Source organism: Meriones unguiculatus, chromosome X, assembly GCF_030254825.1.
Source record: "Meriones unguiculatus strain TT.TT164.6M chromosome X, Bangor_MerUng_6.1, whole genome shotgun sequence".
Classification (NCBI taxonomy): Eukaryota; Metazoa; Chordata; class Mammalia; order Rodentia; family Muridae; genus Meriones; species Meriones unguiculatus.
Window position 1 is genome coordinate 71245276 of NC_083369.1, and position 16974 is coordinate 71262249.

General features: G+C 37.4%; 1 pseudogene; it reads left to right on the forward strand.

Moving 5' to 3' along the window:
* The first annotated feature begins 7034 nt into the window (after positions 1-7034).
* On the forward strand, positions 7035-7247 carry LOC110540889 (large ribosomal subunit protein eL38-like; annotated as a pseudogene).
* The last annotated feature ends 9727 nt before the right edge of the window (positions 7248-16974 follow it).

The following is a 16974-nucleotide window of genomic DNA, read 5'->3' on the forward strand; positions in this document are numbered from 1 at the left end:
TGCTGCCTCAATAGAAGATGTCTCAACCCTACTGTAACTTGATATGCCAAAGCTGTTTTATATCAATTGGAGATCTCCCCTTTCTGAGAAGAAAAGCAGGAGAAGTGGATGTGGAAAGGGGGATGGTAAAAAGAACTTCAAGGAGAAGAGGGAAGGGAAACTGTAGTCAGGATGTAAAATAAATTAATTAATTTTTAAAAATTCTAGGCTTCAAAGAAGAAAAAAGTAACACTCCTCGCATGGCCCTTTACTAATTTTCCAACATTTATGGTTATTCTAAAATCTAACAACCCAAAGATTCAAATGAAAGAAAACTATTTCTTTCCTGAAAACTGTTCAATTCCATTAAATGTATCTTATAATTTAAACTTAAAAATGAATATAGATTCCAAATATAACCTAAAATTTCATAACATTGTGACTCTTAAGTTCATTGGCCCTATTGTTAAAGACATTCATACTTCAGTCGTAGAACATGGTGAAAAACAGTTAGTAATGAACTAAATATTTCATCCACAATGAACAGTTATCATAGTGATAGAAAGTGCTGTGCAGGCTACTAAAGGAGAAAAATACTCATCAGTTATACCCATCTATGAACCTTAAGCTACAACAATCATCATCATAAGACATGGTCACTGGTATAATTGTAGCTTAAATAGTATGGGTGTAAACAAACAAATTCTTTATAGGATTTAAGTCCCACTCCACAAGATGACCCATACCTAGCATAATTATCAAACCAAGAACATACAATTAGAAGTCATAGGTCCTAGGGGAGAATTTACCACTGTTATGCTGTTAAATAAATATAGTATTAGACTGAATCTTAATGACTTTTCATTATACCTATAGATCAATGCACCTCTTGTCCCTGTTCTAAGAAGCTTCTATTTGAAGTAGATGGTGATTAACATTGTGACCCACAACTGGCTAAGGTGCAGAGAATAAGAGACAGCAGGATGCTCAGCCTAAAAGGGAGCATTTACTCCTCCCTGCTAAGGCTTAGGGATCATTGAGAAAGAGGGAGAAGAGTGTCAGAATATGAGGTGATAGATGAATACAAGGAAACTCCTATGGATAATGTAGGACCAATACATCTGTGAACTCACAGCAGCTGGAATACCATGTAAGAAAGATGTGTAAGGCCAAGCCAAATGAAATCCCAGCATGGAGATGGGAACTGGGCACACAGTTCCACTCTAAGCTTAGGAGCTATTGACAAGCATAGGTTTGGGAAGTTAATACTTTTCCAGCCGAAGAACACACACCCAAGGATATCTTAATACTAGATTTTGGTCTGTTTTATTTAGAAATTACAAAGGTAAATGTGTAGAAAAGTAGGTGCATGAATTGAGAAAGAGTTGGGGAGTGTGCATGTGATCAAAACACATTGTATGAAACTCTCAAAGAACTGATAAAAAGCAACAAAGAAAAATTAATATGACTTTTTTTTCTAGTGTTGTTAGATCATGGTTTCAATTCCATCTCTAGGTAAGGTCAGTTCAGAATGAAAGGACAGCATCACTACAGGCCTCCACTCCCCACTCCCACCCCTGACCAGGTAATCCAGTCTGATTCTCCTTCTGATGCAACATTTACTAGGCCTCCTCAGCTGTTAGTCTTTAAGCCCAGAACTTCTGGTGACAGGGCAGTTAGCATTTAAGAAGGAAATCTGATCTGTTTGTTTTTCTGTACCTTATCTTTCTACATCTAGGACAGAGAACACAAACTCTCAGGCAACAGGAGTTCATGTGCATTGTCAAAATTTCCGTATTTCTGTAGGTGGTTTCCCAGAGTATTTTCTTCAGAAAGCTTTTCAACATGATCTCCCAGATTGCATAACTAATTACAAACACAGAAACAACTAGTTAAAGCTAGTCACTCTTCTCCAAATGCTACATTCCAGAACTATAGAGTAATTTGGAAAGATACAAAGAGCTTAATTGTGAAAAAAACATGCCAACAGCTTTATAGGGTGTGTCAATAACAGAATCATCAATGAATAAGTGAAAAATGCTCAGGGCTGCTTTAGAAAAGAGTCAAAAATAATGCATGGGGACAGAATGTCACCAATTTCATTAAAATATGTTAGATTTGGAAGGTGATCCTAAAATTAACTTAGTTCAGCTACATTAAAAAGGGGAAATAGGGTAGAGGAATAGAGCTCACTGCTCAGCATGAGAAATGCCCTAGGTTTAATCCCCAGAACAAAAAACAGCCAAACAAACTGTGAAACAAATAGAAGACTAGTCTTATAAGAAGTTTTAACCAGAGGGATGTCGGAATGAATACACATTAAAGGAAAGCATACTAAACTCTCTGCTAGAGGACTGCTTATAATATTGTAATGTACAGGGTGAGTGAAAGAAACCTACCGAATATTACTTGAATTAATGCATCCCAAATTCATCTAGTCATGGTCATACCCTTGTAGTAACATGCTGCCAACATCAACGTACTTCAAACATACTTCAAGAAATCTGAAAAAAAAAGTTGAATTTTCACATGTCGAAGGTGCATAGAAAAGATGAATAATCATGCATGAAATGCTCCCAGGTAGTGTCAGATGTGGAACTTTGGCAGTTCAAGTACCACAGCACTTTGTGAAATCTGGTGTCTTTCATCTGTTACTAGTTTTTCTAACTCCCCTGGAGAAATGCCATTATAAACACAACCACAAAACAGTTTCTTAGCATTCTTCTTCACTTCTTCTTTAATAAAAATTTACCTTCCTACAGCAGTGATTTGTAAACAGACAAGTGTGATGATAAGGAATTTCTTTGGGAAGAGATGCTAATGGGATTTCAAAGGTAAGCAGGCTATGTTTTGAAATACATTGTATGTTACAGTACATTTGGAAAGGAAAATGTTTTAAATTGTAGAGTAAATGACACTGCTCACTTAAAGAGGATATTGACTTTAAAAGTCTGGACATACCACTAACAATAAAAATGTATATAAAGGGAAAATAATTTGGTCTTACGGAGGGCTGTCTGAAAGAAATTACATTTCATTTTACAAAGAAGAGACAATAGACAGTCACGCAGGGGTTGGGGATTTAGCTCAGTGGTAGAGCGCTTGCCTAGCAAGCGCAAGGCCCTGGGTTTGGTCCTCAGCTGTGGAAAAAAAAAAAAAAAAAGACGGTCACACAGAGTGAGAGTAGTCGAAAGATGTTCCAGGCAAAGGTAGCAATAAAATTTAAGTATCATAAACATGAATGGGAATATCATAAATACTGAACTACAGAGTGTTCTGTGTGATAGAAAGATGGGAAAGGATAAAGAAGACAGATAGCAAAAGAGGAAAAATGAACTTCAACAGATACATACAAAAAGAGAAAAGGGGGTGGAGTAGAAACATATGCAAGCAACATAGTGAAAACCTACAGAGGTGCCAAAACAAGACAAGTCTTTTAGTTTATACAACAAAACTGAACATTATTATGACAGCAATAATAATGTACTAAAAAGGTTTAAGCCAAGGATTTACAAAACAAGCATCATTGTAAAAAGATCACTCAGTGGAGAAATCCACACTTCCTCATACACAGAACATTTTTATTACTTAATTTCAAGTTTCTTAACCTATTCTGAGTGCTGAATGACTAATGTACATGGTCTAACAATCTAAACCACTGCTGGCAATCTAAATGACTCAGGAATTAAGACACAGTACTCAATGTACCAAAATGACATCGTGATTCATAAGAGTCATCTAAATTCGCGAAGTCAGAGGTGTCTGTTGAGAGCATAGTTCACAAAGAACTTCAACTTATTCCAATAAGAAAAATCCCATTCTTGTTAATACATTATAGTTAAACCATCTTGAAGTTTATAATTCTCCAATTAAAAAAGAGCTGAGTTTTCTTGAGGGGGGAGGAGCCTTACCAGGCCAGGAGTGACAATGCAGCCACTCCTGATGAGATCTAAATAGACTAAGATTAGAAGGAAGAAGAGGAGGACCTCCCCTATCAGTGGACTTGGGGAGGGGCATGCTTGAAGTAGGGGGAGGGATGGTGGGATTAGGAGGGGAGGAGGGAGGAGCTTATGGGAGATACAAAGTGAATAAAGTGTAATTAATAAAAGTTAAAAAATAAAATTAAATTAAAAAAGAGCTGGGTTTTCTTTATTTTTCTTTATTCAATTTCTCTTAATTAATTGCTGTTATTTACCAAGAAATTGAAGAAATTCTCTTCTTCCTATGAGGCATAAAGGAAAAAAGCTTGTTGTTATATTTTTTTAGGTTATCTAGAAATAACTAAAATGTAGCAACTCTAGTGACTCATGACTAATCCACTGAAATGTTATTTATTATATAAGGAATCATCACTTTAATGAAAGCACACTATAATAGTAAGGCCCTTTTCCAGTTAAATATCATGGGACTTATATTACTTCAATGTCCGATGGTGAATTTTTTAGGTATCACAAATAGTTTATCACCAAGCCTGTATAGAAATATAACTAAAAATTGTAATGGAAAAATATGCAAATGATTCAGCACTTTCTATCTGGTAGACAAAGCATGCATTACATATGTATACAAAACTCTTAACAAATTTCATTAGCAGACTTGAAACTTTTCCAAGATTTCTAGTTTCCATAGTGTTATAAGGTGGTATGTAGGCTGCTTAAGGAGAGAAGGCATTATGACTAACAATACCAACATCCTAGATAAGATGTGTCCACTTATACTATAGTGGCATGAAAGTTATGGGGTAAACAACTATTCTCTAATTTAATTTTAGGTATGCTTTACAGGAGGGAGTTCATACATAGTACTATAAAACCAGGCAAAAATACGTTTGAAAATGTTTTAGGCCCAAGAAGAAATTTACAACTGTTTTTGTAGCTAAATTGACAAGACATCATTGAAGTACTTTCTAAATATCTATGTTTATATTCATACATTAACACTGCTCTCAGCCTTGGTCAAGAAGCTTCTGTTTGCACTAAAAACAGTTAAGCCAGAAATGTATAGCTTGTATAACTGATAATTGAATTCTTAGCTCTTAACAGAACATTCATACCCCACCTATAAGGCTCACGGAACACCAAAAAAGAGTGGATGAAAAAAAAATGTAAGACATGGAAGTTGAGGAGAAAAGCTGCATGATGTAGACATTGAAATCATAGCAGATGAGACTGCTTACACAGGTGTCATAGAAGACTTGAGCTTCCAGTAGTAAATCATGGATATGGAAGGGATCCACAGAGCACTACTATGTTCTACTGAACTATAAGCAACTGATAGATTCTGGGGGAGAAGCAATCATTGCCTTCCATTGTATACTTACCCAAGAGGTCACTGACTCCTGTGGTCACACAGCCTCAGTGAAACTCAGTGAAACATAAACACAGTAAAGGACATGAATGTAGAAAAGGAACTTGAGGTGAAGGGTTAAGTGTGAATGATGGGTAGGAGTTATAAAAGAGTTTGAGGGTTGACAATAATCAGAATACATTATATACATATATGAAATTGTCAAAGAACAGGTTTAGTCAGTTATTTTAAATGGAAGGGAAATGGAAGAAGATGATGGTGAAAGTAATTCAGGAATGTACAACTACAATTAAGGGTTTATTTGAGAGGTTGTATGGAACCTAGTTACAGTAGAAGCTTCCTAAAATAGATACATGTATAAAAGAGATCAAAATAAAAATTTCAAATAATGTGGGAGACAAAGACCAACTGGACATTTCTCATAAACAAAATGAAGCCTCCAATTCTGGAATAAATTACATCTAACTGAGTTGTTGGCACAAGGGATTCCATAAGAACCCCCAAACAATCCTGGCTATTGTCAAGGCTATTAGTGCCCTCTATAAACCAATAGTGAGACCTTATTTCTGAAGACAACACCCATATAACTTAATGAAAGTGGAGAAACTGAGCTGGTGTCTACCTAGAGCCTTCACACTTACTGACTACTGTTTATGGTTCTAGAAAATATTCTAAATACTACACATAAACTCTAACCCACCTACAAAACCTTCTTTTAACAATGATGGCCTACCTGTAAGATGCATTATTACAACAGTGGCAAAAAATTTGAGAGTAACCAACAGATATCTGACTGAATTTAAGGCTCACTCAACGAGATGGGAGCTATCCACAAAACTGGTTAGGTCACAAAGAACCTGAGACTAGAAAGGCTAGGGATTCAGCAAAAGACCCAATACTACTATTCTGCTAAAGGAACATAGTAAAAATGACTCCTAAAGACCTTCTCTTATGCCCATATATCAGTGTCTTGCTCAGCCATCATCAGAGAATCTTTATGCAGAGATTCACAGCTGTGCAATATGCAGAAAGCAAGAGACCCTGGAATACTCAGTCCTAAATCACTTCCCACCAAATCAAATCATGTCCATCAAATCACTCCCTCAAATCCCTCAGAGCTCAGGGAACCCTGTGGAAGTGAAAATGGAAAGATTATTGAAAGGTTCTAAAACTTAGAGTTAATTCCTGCGACTGGGGTGAAATCACAGTCCTTTCAGAGCAGAGGTCCAGCAGGAGCCCCCTACCCATATTAACATTAGAGTGTGACTAGGGTCACGTAGGCCCTAGGAAAGCCCATGGAATGTGTTAACTCCCCCTCACCCTTGCTACAGCCTAACCTGCACGTATGAGGGGGTGGCCAGGTGTCCCCCAGGTAGCCAGACCTAACCGTTTGCAGTTTTGGCGCCTAGAAGCAAACCAATCATTTTAAAGGTCAGCTCCCCTAGAGACCCTTTCACCCAATCCTGTAATGCCAAGACCTACACTTCCTTGCTTGCAGTTTGACCTCTTAAAAACCCTGTTCCCCCAGAGTTGGGGGTCGCTTGCCCCTTTGTTCTTGTAAGGGCAGCTACCCAACTCAGAGTTTGTAATAAAGGACCCTCGTGTGTTTTACATCGGATTCAAAGCCTGTTGGTCTTTTGGGGACTCGGGATCTGGGTATTTCATCATAAGAACCCAGAGGAAAGCTTCTTTTCCCGTTCTTTTTCTATTCTTGCCGCTGTGTTCCCCAGCTCAAAACGCTGATCGCCATGCCCTGGAAAACTGAAGTAATCAAGGAATTTCTGCTCACAGCCTGGCGGAAAGATGCCAAATCTGTCAAGGCCAAGAAGAATAAAAATAAAGTAAAGTTCAAGATTTGCTGCATCAGGTACTTTTACACACTGGTCATCATATAATATGAGATGGCAGAGAAGCTGAAGAGGTCCCTACCCCCTGGTTTGGCAGGAAAGGAGCTGAAATGAACCAGTCCTCTGTATTCAACTATTAAAAATTCTTTAAAGAAAAACAACAACAACAACAAAAACAACAGAGGAAAATAGGGGATACCAAGAAAACAAGGTCTTCTAAACTCAGCAGGACTGACCCACATATAAACTCATAAAGACTGAGGTAGCATGCATGGGGTCTACATGGGTCTCGACCTGATGAAGTTTCAATGCTGAGAGGGAAAATGGACACAAGCATCCATCTCTAACACAGAAATTATGTTCAGTTAATAAACAGCTTGCAAACGAAAAATTAGTTTTTTCCCACAGAGGCTAACTAGGTATAAAACTCATTTTTAAGTTCTGGCCTCATGCCCAGAAGTAAATGCCAACACAAAACAAATTTACTGTTATTATTGGAGGTTCTTTATCCAATAATGATTTCTTTTAGGGTATTTGTAAAGCTTATAGGTCCTTTTTGCATATATTTAGGTTTCTGGCTCTGTGCTTTTATGGAGTTTCTGTGTGTGCAAACATATTTGTGTCTGAATCTGTATTTGTTTCACGTACTTTTAACTTACCTCTTTTTCTTTGTTCATTTATCCTATTCCATTCTGTTTGGGTTTTGTTTTATCTTACTTTATTATATTCTTATTTTTTCAATGTCTGTTTTCTAAGGAGAGACATAAAGGGTGTAGATTAGGATGGGAGGGGACATAGGAAGGAGATATGAAAGGGGAACCATCATCAGTATATATTGTGTGAAAAACATTTTCAATAAAATAAAAATAGAAAAAAATCCATTAAGTCTAGAATTGATAATTTCTCAGCTTTTTTAGAGGAGGAGACTTAGCCTTAGAGACATTAAGTAAATTGTTCATGGTAACACAGCTGTCACATCCACTGGATATGTGGCTGGAAGTAAGCAATCTATTTGCACAAGCCCTATGCCATTTGACTCTCAAACCTGCCTAACAAAATGGCAATACTCTATGTGGTTTCCAGGTGAAGAAAATGAAGCTCAAAAATTTACTCCATTCTTAATAGTATGCAACTAGAAAGAAGCAGAAGTGGTCTGAATATATCTCTGTTGACACAGTGCTTGCCTAGAATTCATGAAGACCAGGTTTCTCTCTCCAGAATCATAAACAAACAAAATAGCTTCAGAGTGCATGCCTGAATCTCAACCTTTGAGAGGTAGAAGCTTACCGTGCATCAACTGTTGCTCAGTCTATTTATACCATCTAGGAAACACCTGCCTAAAAATAGCACTGCCCAAGGTGGGGGATGATGCACTTCTACATCAATATTTAATCAAGAAAATGCCATAGGCAAGCCTACAGACCAATCTTGAGAAGTCATTTTCTCAATGTAGTGTCCCTCTTCCCAGATACCTCTAGTTTTTTTTATTGATTGATGTTTTTTAATTTTATTACTAGTTACATTTTATTAACTCTGTATCCCAGCTGTATCTCGTGCCCTCATTCCCTCCCAATCTCACCCTCCCTCATCTCCTCCCTGCCCCTTTCCAAGTCCACTGATTGGGGAGGACCTCCTCCCCTTTCATCTGACCCTGTTGCTGGAGCCTGCCAGCAGAGTCGAACGGTTCTTGAGTTGGGAGTGAGGATTAAAATTAATAAAAAAGCACACAGCACACAGGAGACATCTTTAAGAGGTCTGGACTCGACAACCAAGCCACAAGCAGCAGCCTTAGCAGCAGCAGCCATAAGCAGCAAGCAACCAGCCTGACTTTTATTGCAGAGAGTTTTTAAGCCAGAGTAAAATCATCTCAGAACAATGGGTTAAATTCATACAAGGTGGTGGAAGCAAGAGGTGTGATCTTCACAAGCTATCCCACCTGCTGCAACAAACAAAAGGAGAGGGATTTGCAAATTCTTTCCTGACTTCAGTGAAGGCCTGGTAAAAGCAGTCTTTCCACTGAGATTTAAATATCAAAGCAGCTGCCAGAGCCACGGCTCCCAACACCCTGTTTTATCAGGTATCTTCAGGACTGGCTGCAAAGTCCTCCTCTTTGACCTAGCAGGACTGCTCCTTGGTTGGGGGGTGGGGAGGTCAAAGAACCTGCCATTGAGTTCCTGGCAGAAATAGTCCCAGTTCCCCTTACTATGGGAAACCAATTGGTTACTGAGCTATCACGGGCTACATCCGAGCAGAGGTGTCGGATTATATCCTTACATGGTTCTTGATACCTCTAGTTTTGTGCCATGTTTTCAAAAACCAACCAGTACACTGCTCATGACAAGGCAGAGAGCACATTGCTGAAAATGTAAAAGGCAGAAGCTGGAGAGGAGTCCTGGAAAGTGAAGTCTTCTGGACATGATGTGGCTATACACTCCTGAACTCATGTTAGCTGCAGTTATACAAACAAGACTTTCACAAGATGAAGGCAGTCAAAGTTCCAACATAGTCTAGAGATGTGCTTTCAAGACCCCTCCTTTTATTGAGGAGTGTTATAGGTTAGTAATATTAATATTGATTTGTCCTTTAGTTAAACAGTGGTTATTCCTAAACCAGTTGTATACCCAAATTACCATACAGAGACTAGGATTTGTTTAAATAACCTAGAGCACAATGCTGGGCAATAATCTTCCAAGCTCGGATAGCTTCTTCCCATTCAGATTTCCCAAATTATACTTGCTTTTTAGTCATATATTACGTCTGGTTCATCTCTCCTGGTGTTTCCAAGTCCTCTCCTCCCAGATCTCTCTTCTCCTAACCCTCCTCCCACTCATTTCTCTCTCCTACCCCTCTGGACCAGGATGTCCCACCCTATTCTATCCATTGAACAGCATTGGCTGGCTGTTTTATTGGCAATACAGAGAACAAATGGTAGCATGTTTATACAACTTGAGACAGGTGATGCTTATAATAAGCATCACAATGCAATGTCCAGATTGAAACCAGATAGTGGGGTAGAGAAATCAACATGTGAATGAACGAGGGTAAATTGTGTACATTCCAAAAGAACACTTACCAACAGAGAAGCTACTGGCAATTGATAGCTGCTTTAAAAGGAAGAGGCACTCTTGTTTGAGAGTGATCCATTGGTAGGTTTCCCATGTTCCAATGGATGCTCCTACACTTATACACATAGCAGCACTAATTGGATTTAGTGAATTAGCATAAAAAAGACACGAATTTGTGAATAGGTATAATAAGGGGTGTATTGGAAAAGAGAAATGTGTTTGTATAAAATTCTTTAGAATAGAGAAATCTAGTAACTTTTTAAAAAAGAACTTGGATTTGATCCGTAACATGTGAATAGATACATGCAGACACTGACAAAAACAACTCTTAGAAAATCAGCACTCATATCATGTATTTCAACATAGATGCAGGAAGTTGCGTCAGCCATCAATGGAATAGAAAAGCAAATGATACTCTAAAGCTAACATAGATCTGAGTCTCCTAGAGGGACATGCTGCCTAAATGATTCCTGTGCAAAAAAAGGAAGACAGTAAGACTGACACTAAAAGGCTAAAGGCTATTGCTTCAGTAAAGTTGACAAGAGCAATAGACAAAATGGGGAAAAGTAAAAATATATATATATATATGATGAAAAGTGGGTTGTAGCTCTTAGGCCCAGTATCACAAAAAGTGTAGACATGTAGCTCACACAATTTAATAACCAACCTTCCTTTCATCTATAGAAGATGGAGAAAAATAAGTAACAGTTATATTAATTATCTGTACTTCCTAGCTGGGATCCTGGGGAGGAACCAGAAAAAGGTAAAGGCAGGAGGCTGGAGAGATAGCTCAGCAGTTAAGTGAAGTGTTCTTTCAGAGAACATGGGTTCAATTTCTAGCACTCATACAGCAGCTCACAGCCCACTACCTGTAACTCTATTCCAAGAAAATCCATGGTCCTCTTCTGGCCTCCAGAAATAGTAGTTATGCACATTGTGCACACATTTACATGCACAGCAAACACTCATATTAAAAAACAAACAAATGAATGAATAAACGAATGAATGAATGAATTAATGAATAATTTTAAAGGTGGGTGATGGCATACATAATCATTAAAACATTTATTTTATCTTTGATTATTACTTCTTTTTATTTAATTCCAAACTCTATCTGGCTCTATAAAATTTTCTGTAAGAAATGAACCTTAGGGAAGCATGGCAGTTTTCAGAACAATACTTCAAAAAGTTTTCACTATGGAGACAAGTAAAGAGTTACTTGGACTCTCTGAAATGTGAAGAAGCCAAACAGGAAGAAAACTCTGTATCCTATTGTTTTTCTAGAAAATTGTAAAGGTGGGGAACACTGAAAGTACAGCTCAGGAGGGACATAGTGATACATGAACTGAGGAATCCTAGCCAAATATAGGGATCCATGGACTCAGAGCAACATTCAAAATGTAAGCATTAGCAATGGCACTTAAGCTGCTATCACTTCTCTTTTGGGAATACAACTGCAAAAAGCCAACCATCAAGAGCTTAGAGGATGTTAATCTTACCTCTCATGGCTAGCCAGTGTCATTGGCTGATGGGCATGAGACCTTTTCATAGATATTAAATTGTCCAAAGGTAAAATTTGAAAATATCATTGGTTTTCTCATGGCCTCCACTGAACTCCATTTTTTCTTCACAATTTATTCATTATATACCCCGATTGAAGCCCTCTTCCTCAACTCTCTCCTACCCTACTTCCCTCTTCCTCCCTATCTCTTTCCCTTAGTCCAATGAAAGGGGAAGTTCTCCACCATTGCCATCTGCCCATACATTGTTAAGTCTCATCAGGACTGCCTGGATGTCTTCTTCCAGAGCCTGTCAAGGCCACATCACCAGGGGCGAGTGATCAAAGAGCAGACAACTGAGTTTATGATAGAGGCAGCTCCTGTTCCCCTTACTCAGAGAAAAACATAGACTGATCAGCCAATCAGCTACATCTGAACAGGGGCTCTAGGTCCTCTCCATGCATGATCTTTGGTTGATGCATCAGTCTCTGCATGACCACCTGGGCTCAGATCCCTTGACTTTGTTGGCCTCCTTGTTGGGCTCCTGTCCCCTCCATATCCGTCTATCACCACCACTTTCTTCTTCCATAAGACTCTCTGCATTCTGCCTAAAGTTTGGCCCTGAGTCTCAGCATCTACTTCCATCCCCTGTTTGGTGTAGCCTTTCAGAGGACCTTCTAGAATTAGCTCCCATCCTGTTTCCCCTCTTGTACCACTTCTGCTGTCTATCCTGTTTGCCTTTCTACGTGATATTTAAGCATCCTCCCTAAGGTCCCCTTAGTGTTTAGGTTCTTTAGGTCTGTAGATGGCTATCCTTCATTAAATGGCAAATATCCACATATAAATAAGTGTATACCATGCCTATCTTTCTGTATCTTCACCAACCCTACATCTGATAGAGGGCTAATATCCAGAATATATAAAGAACTGAAGAAATTAGACACCAACAAACCAAATAATCCAATTAAAAATTGTATACAGAGTGAAGCAGAGAATTCTCATCAGAGGAATATTGAGCTGCAGAGAAACATTTACTGCAATGCTCAGTGTCCTTCCTTGGTCATCAGGTAAATGCAAATCAAAACAATTCTGAGATTCTGTCTTACACCAATCAGAAAGGCCTGTAATCACAGCACTCTGAGAAGCAGAGGCAGCAGATCTCTGTGACTTCAAGGTCAGCCTGGTCTACAAAGTGAGACCAGGACAGCCAAGGCTACATAGAGAAACCCTTTCCCTAAAAAATAAACTTTTGCTAATATGAGTTTATGATACTTCCATTTGCTATATCGGTTGTTTTGTTATTTAGCAAATAAATCAATACTTATCAATGTTGAATTACTCCTAACAGAGAACAGGACATGTTAAATCAGTGAATCTCTATTTAATTTTATTTTTCTTGGTGACAATGATTAAGTGTGAAGATATAAAATATTTCAATGAGAGTGAGGCTTCTAACAAGATGAATATTCGGTAATGTGGTCTAGAACCAATAGTGTACTTACGGATTAAAAAAAGAACAGTGGTCTCAATAGAGAATTAGGTGACCTGGATGAACCTTCAAGTGAAAAAAAGGAAAAATAAGGAAAAATGACCTCATGTCTCTATAGATATCACTTTCTAATAAAACAATTAAAATAATATTTAGTCTAAGCAATGAATGATGTTAAAATCTCTAAGAACAGCATTTAACTTTCTTCCAAGAGAACTGGATAAAAATGCGTTAACTTGCAGAATCATGGGGAAATTCAAGAGCTAAAAGACCAACAGAATATCCCATATAAGACTATGATAAGAAAGTTTATCTCAGTATAAAGGCAAACTAGAATTCAACTCCCACAGACAATCCAACCCCTAAGAGAAGTTTGGGGGACTTCAGGTAAATTGTCTAGCATCAATTTTGTTAGTGGGTACAAGGAGAAATTCTCTTAGAATTCATATCCACAGTCAGCTACATATGGGAGAATAACTCCAGTTCACACTGAATAACTGAATTGTGCCACAAAACCTCAAAACAAACCATGAATTTAATTACATGAATTCCAAGCTCACAGAAGAAAACTGAAATCTCCTTTTTTAGAAATGCCCCTTCTCTCAGCCCTCAAAAACATTCCATTGAATTTTTTTCTGAGAAATTATCACTATATATATATATGTTACATATATATATGTTTAGATATAAATGAATCCAGAGAGTGAGTTGTTCTTTTCCCCAATAAACATATGTATATATTTTCCATTTACTGAAAATGAAATTTTTTCTCTCACATATTGTATTCTGATGAAGGTTTCCCCTTCCTCTAATCCTCCCTGTTTATCTCCACATCTCTCTCATCAACCCCCTTTTTTCTTTCATTAGAAAACAAAGAGGCTTCTAAGGGATAATAATAACATGTAGTAAGATAAAAGAAAAAGAAAAATAACTAATACATCAGAAAGGGACAAAACAAACAAAAAAGAAAGAGCTCTTCAAATCACAAGAAAAAGATATAGACACAGAAACCTACTTGAATAGAGATTTATTTGATTCATGGACTTGAAGGATGGGAGGTTTGAAATCACATGCAGGGGTTGCTACCAGGCATCCTTGCCGCTCTGTAACATTCTAAGATACATCATGAGGAGACAAGGAACAAATGGGAGGACAAGAACAGGAAGAGAGGAGCAAGGGAAGAAAAGAGTTGCACACTCTAGCATCATGTATATATATATAACATCTCCAATGTCAATTCTTTAGTGGTATCTCAGGAGTTCCATCTCTCCACACCATCACAGTAACAATTAAATTTGAACTCCAGTTTCCTAGAGGACTTTCAGTTTCAGACTAGTACCCAGATTTTGTTTTCTAAAGTAGTTAAAGACTGAAGTATCTACTGTGAATGATCAACTTACAACTACAACCCATTTTAAAGAGTCATGAAATAATGGAGACAGATGTTGAAGTGATTAGTATTCATTTTATGAACATTACCTTTTCAGTGTTTTAGCCATCTGTGTGTTTTCTTACTTTTTTTCTTTTATTTAAAATATTTTTCAAATTATAATATATATCCTGATTATGGTTTCCTCTTCCTCTACTCCAAGTTCCTCACAACCCCCCTCCCTGGATCTACCCCTTTTCTGTTTTTAATTTTAAAAAACCAAGTTCTTCTTGAGGTACATAAAAAGCACTCATTTAAAAAACTAAAGAAGAGATTTATAAATAGTATCAAAAAGTTCTGATAAGCTTTAGGTCTACAGATTTTGAAACAAAGCTTGAAAATATTATGACTGAAAATAATGATGATAAAATACAGTATAAATGTTAGAAAAAGTTATAATCTAAAATTAGTATCTTCTCAAAATATAGCCATAAAATTGAAACAAAGTGTTACTACATACTTTTAAAAAATTGGCTGCCTTTTTTGAGAAAAAAAGTTAAAATTGGGTGGGTAGGAAAGGCTACAGGATCTGGAAGAGTTTGCACAGAGAAAGAATGTGATCAAATATAATTAATTTAAAAACTCTCTTAAATAATAAAAGTATAATAATAAAAAGTGAATTGCAAACAGAGCCTGGAGATTAGTGGCAAAATTGTTTATTAGTATAGATTTTTTTCTCTACTACTGTGACAAAGTACAGACACCAAAACAATTCTGGGAAAGGATTTATTTGGTTAACAGGTTACATCCCATCATGGTGGAAAGCCAAGGCAGGAATTTCAAGACAGAAGCCTGGGAAGCAGGATCTGAAGCAAAGATCATAAAGGAATGTTACTTGCTGGCTTCTGGTCTGCCTTACTGAGTTACTTTTCTTGTGTAGTCCATTCTTACCTACCTAGGCATGGTACTGCCAACAGTGGGTCATACATTTTCTATATCAATCAGCACTCAAGAAAATGTTATACACCCTTGTCCAAAGTCCATTAGACATAGGCAGTTCTTAGAACAAATGTTCCCTATTCCCATGTCTGTAATGTGTGTCAACTTGACAAAAACAAAACAGAACAACATCAACAACAGATAAAACTTGACACTATATCTAGTGTATACGAGACTGTGGTCTTGAACTCTAGTAATAGAAAACAAAATGGAAAAGAAATGATAATTTAGAAAAAATAGTATTGGTTGCTGGTGAGAAAGCAGCCGCACAGAGACATGCATTCATTGCTAATAGAAATATAGAAATGAAAAGTAAGAACATCACTTTAGAAATGGTTTGACAACTCCTTAAAGCAAACATTGACCTATCATTCTCCTAAGTATTGACCCATAGACACACACACACACACACACACACACACACACACACACACACAAGGATGGTGGTATGCCACAAGAAAGAAATGAAAATGTCTCTATTTATCAAATTGCAGCGAAATGAACAATACAATCAATAATAAGAAACTACTGGATTATATCCCATAGAATAAATGTGTATGCAAACACATTGATATAAATAAAGGTAAATGTTACAACATGAATGTAAAATCCACCCCCCCCACACACACAGGCTCATCTGTTTGGGAACTTGGTTCCCAGATGATATCGCTGTTTTGGGAGGTGGTAGAACAACTGGGAGTCTACCTAATTGGTAGACATAGGTCCTTTCTGGTGGGTTTTGAAGGATATAGCCTGCACAGACTCTGGTGCCTTTTGGGGTTGATCTGCGGCTACTATGTATACAAATGTTAATTGTTTGCCCTCCACACCCACAAGATATTTTCTGTCCTACAAAAAAATTCTCATGTATACAAAATGACATTGGATAAACTTTGCTTCCCAAATTATCCCTGATTACCTAAAGTTATCTACAGCCTGGACTGGAAAGAAGAAAGGTCGACAGAGCCAAGGTTCTTCAGGAGGCAGAAGGACTACTAGCAGAGAAGAAGGAAGAAAAAAAAAAAGGTCATGAACTAGAAGTACATGGAAGAGAGCAAGTTACTAAGAGGATTGCCATGATGAAGAGAAGCAACCCCCCAAACAAAACAAGTGTCTTTGTAAAAAAAGCAGGTTAAAGCATAACTATAAGAGTTAATATTAAAAATTAATAATCATTTAGCATTTCTGATCTGCTAAGACCTGAACATGTCTCATTCACTTATTCTGCCTAGTCTTTGATGTCATGGATTGACTCCTGTCACTGAAACTAAGAGCCAAATTTTAAAAGTCAATCAAATGGTGTCTATGGCAGGGGTGGTCTTTGCAGTTTTCTCCTTATATAAAGAGGAATTTTTTTTTCTCTCTCTCTTTTTAATTTTTTTTTACAATTTATTCATTGCATATCTTGATTGTAGCCCCA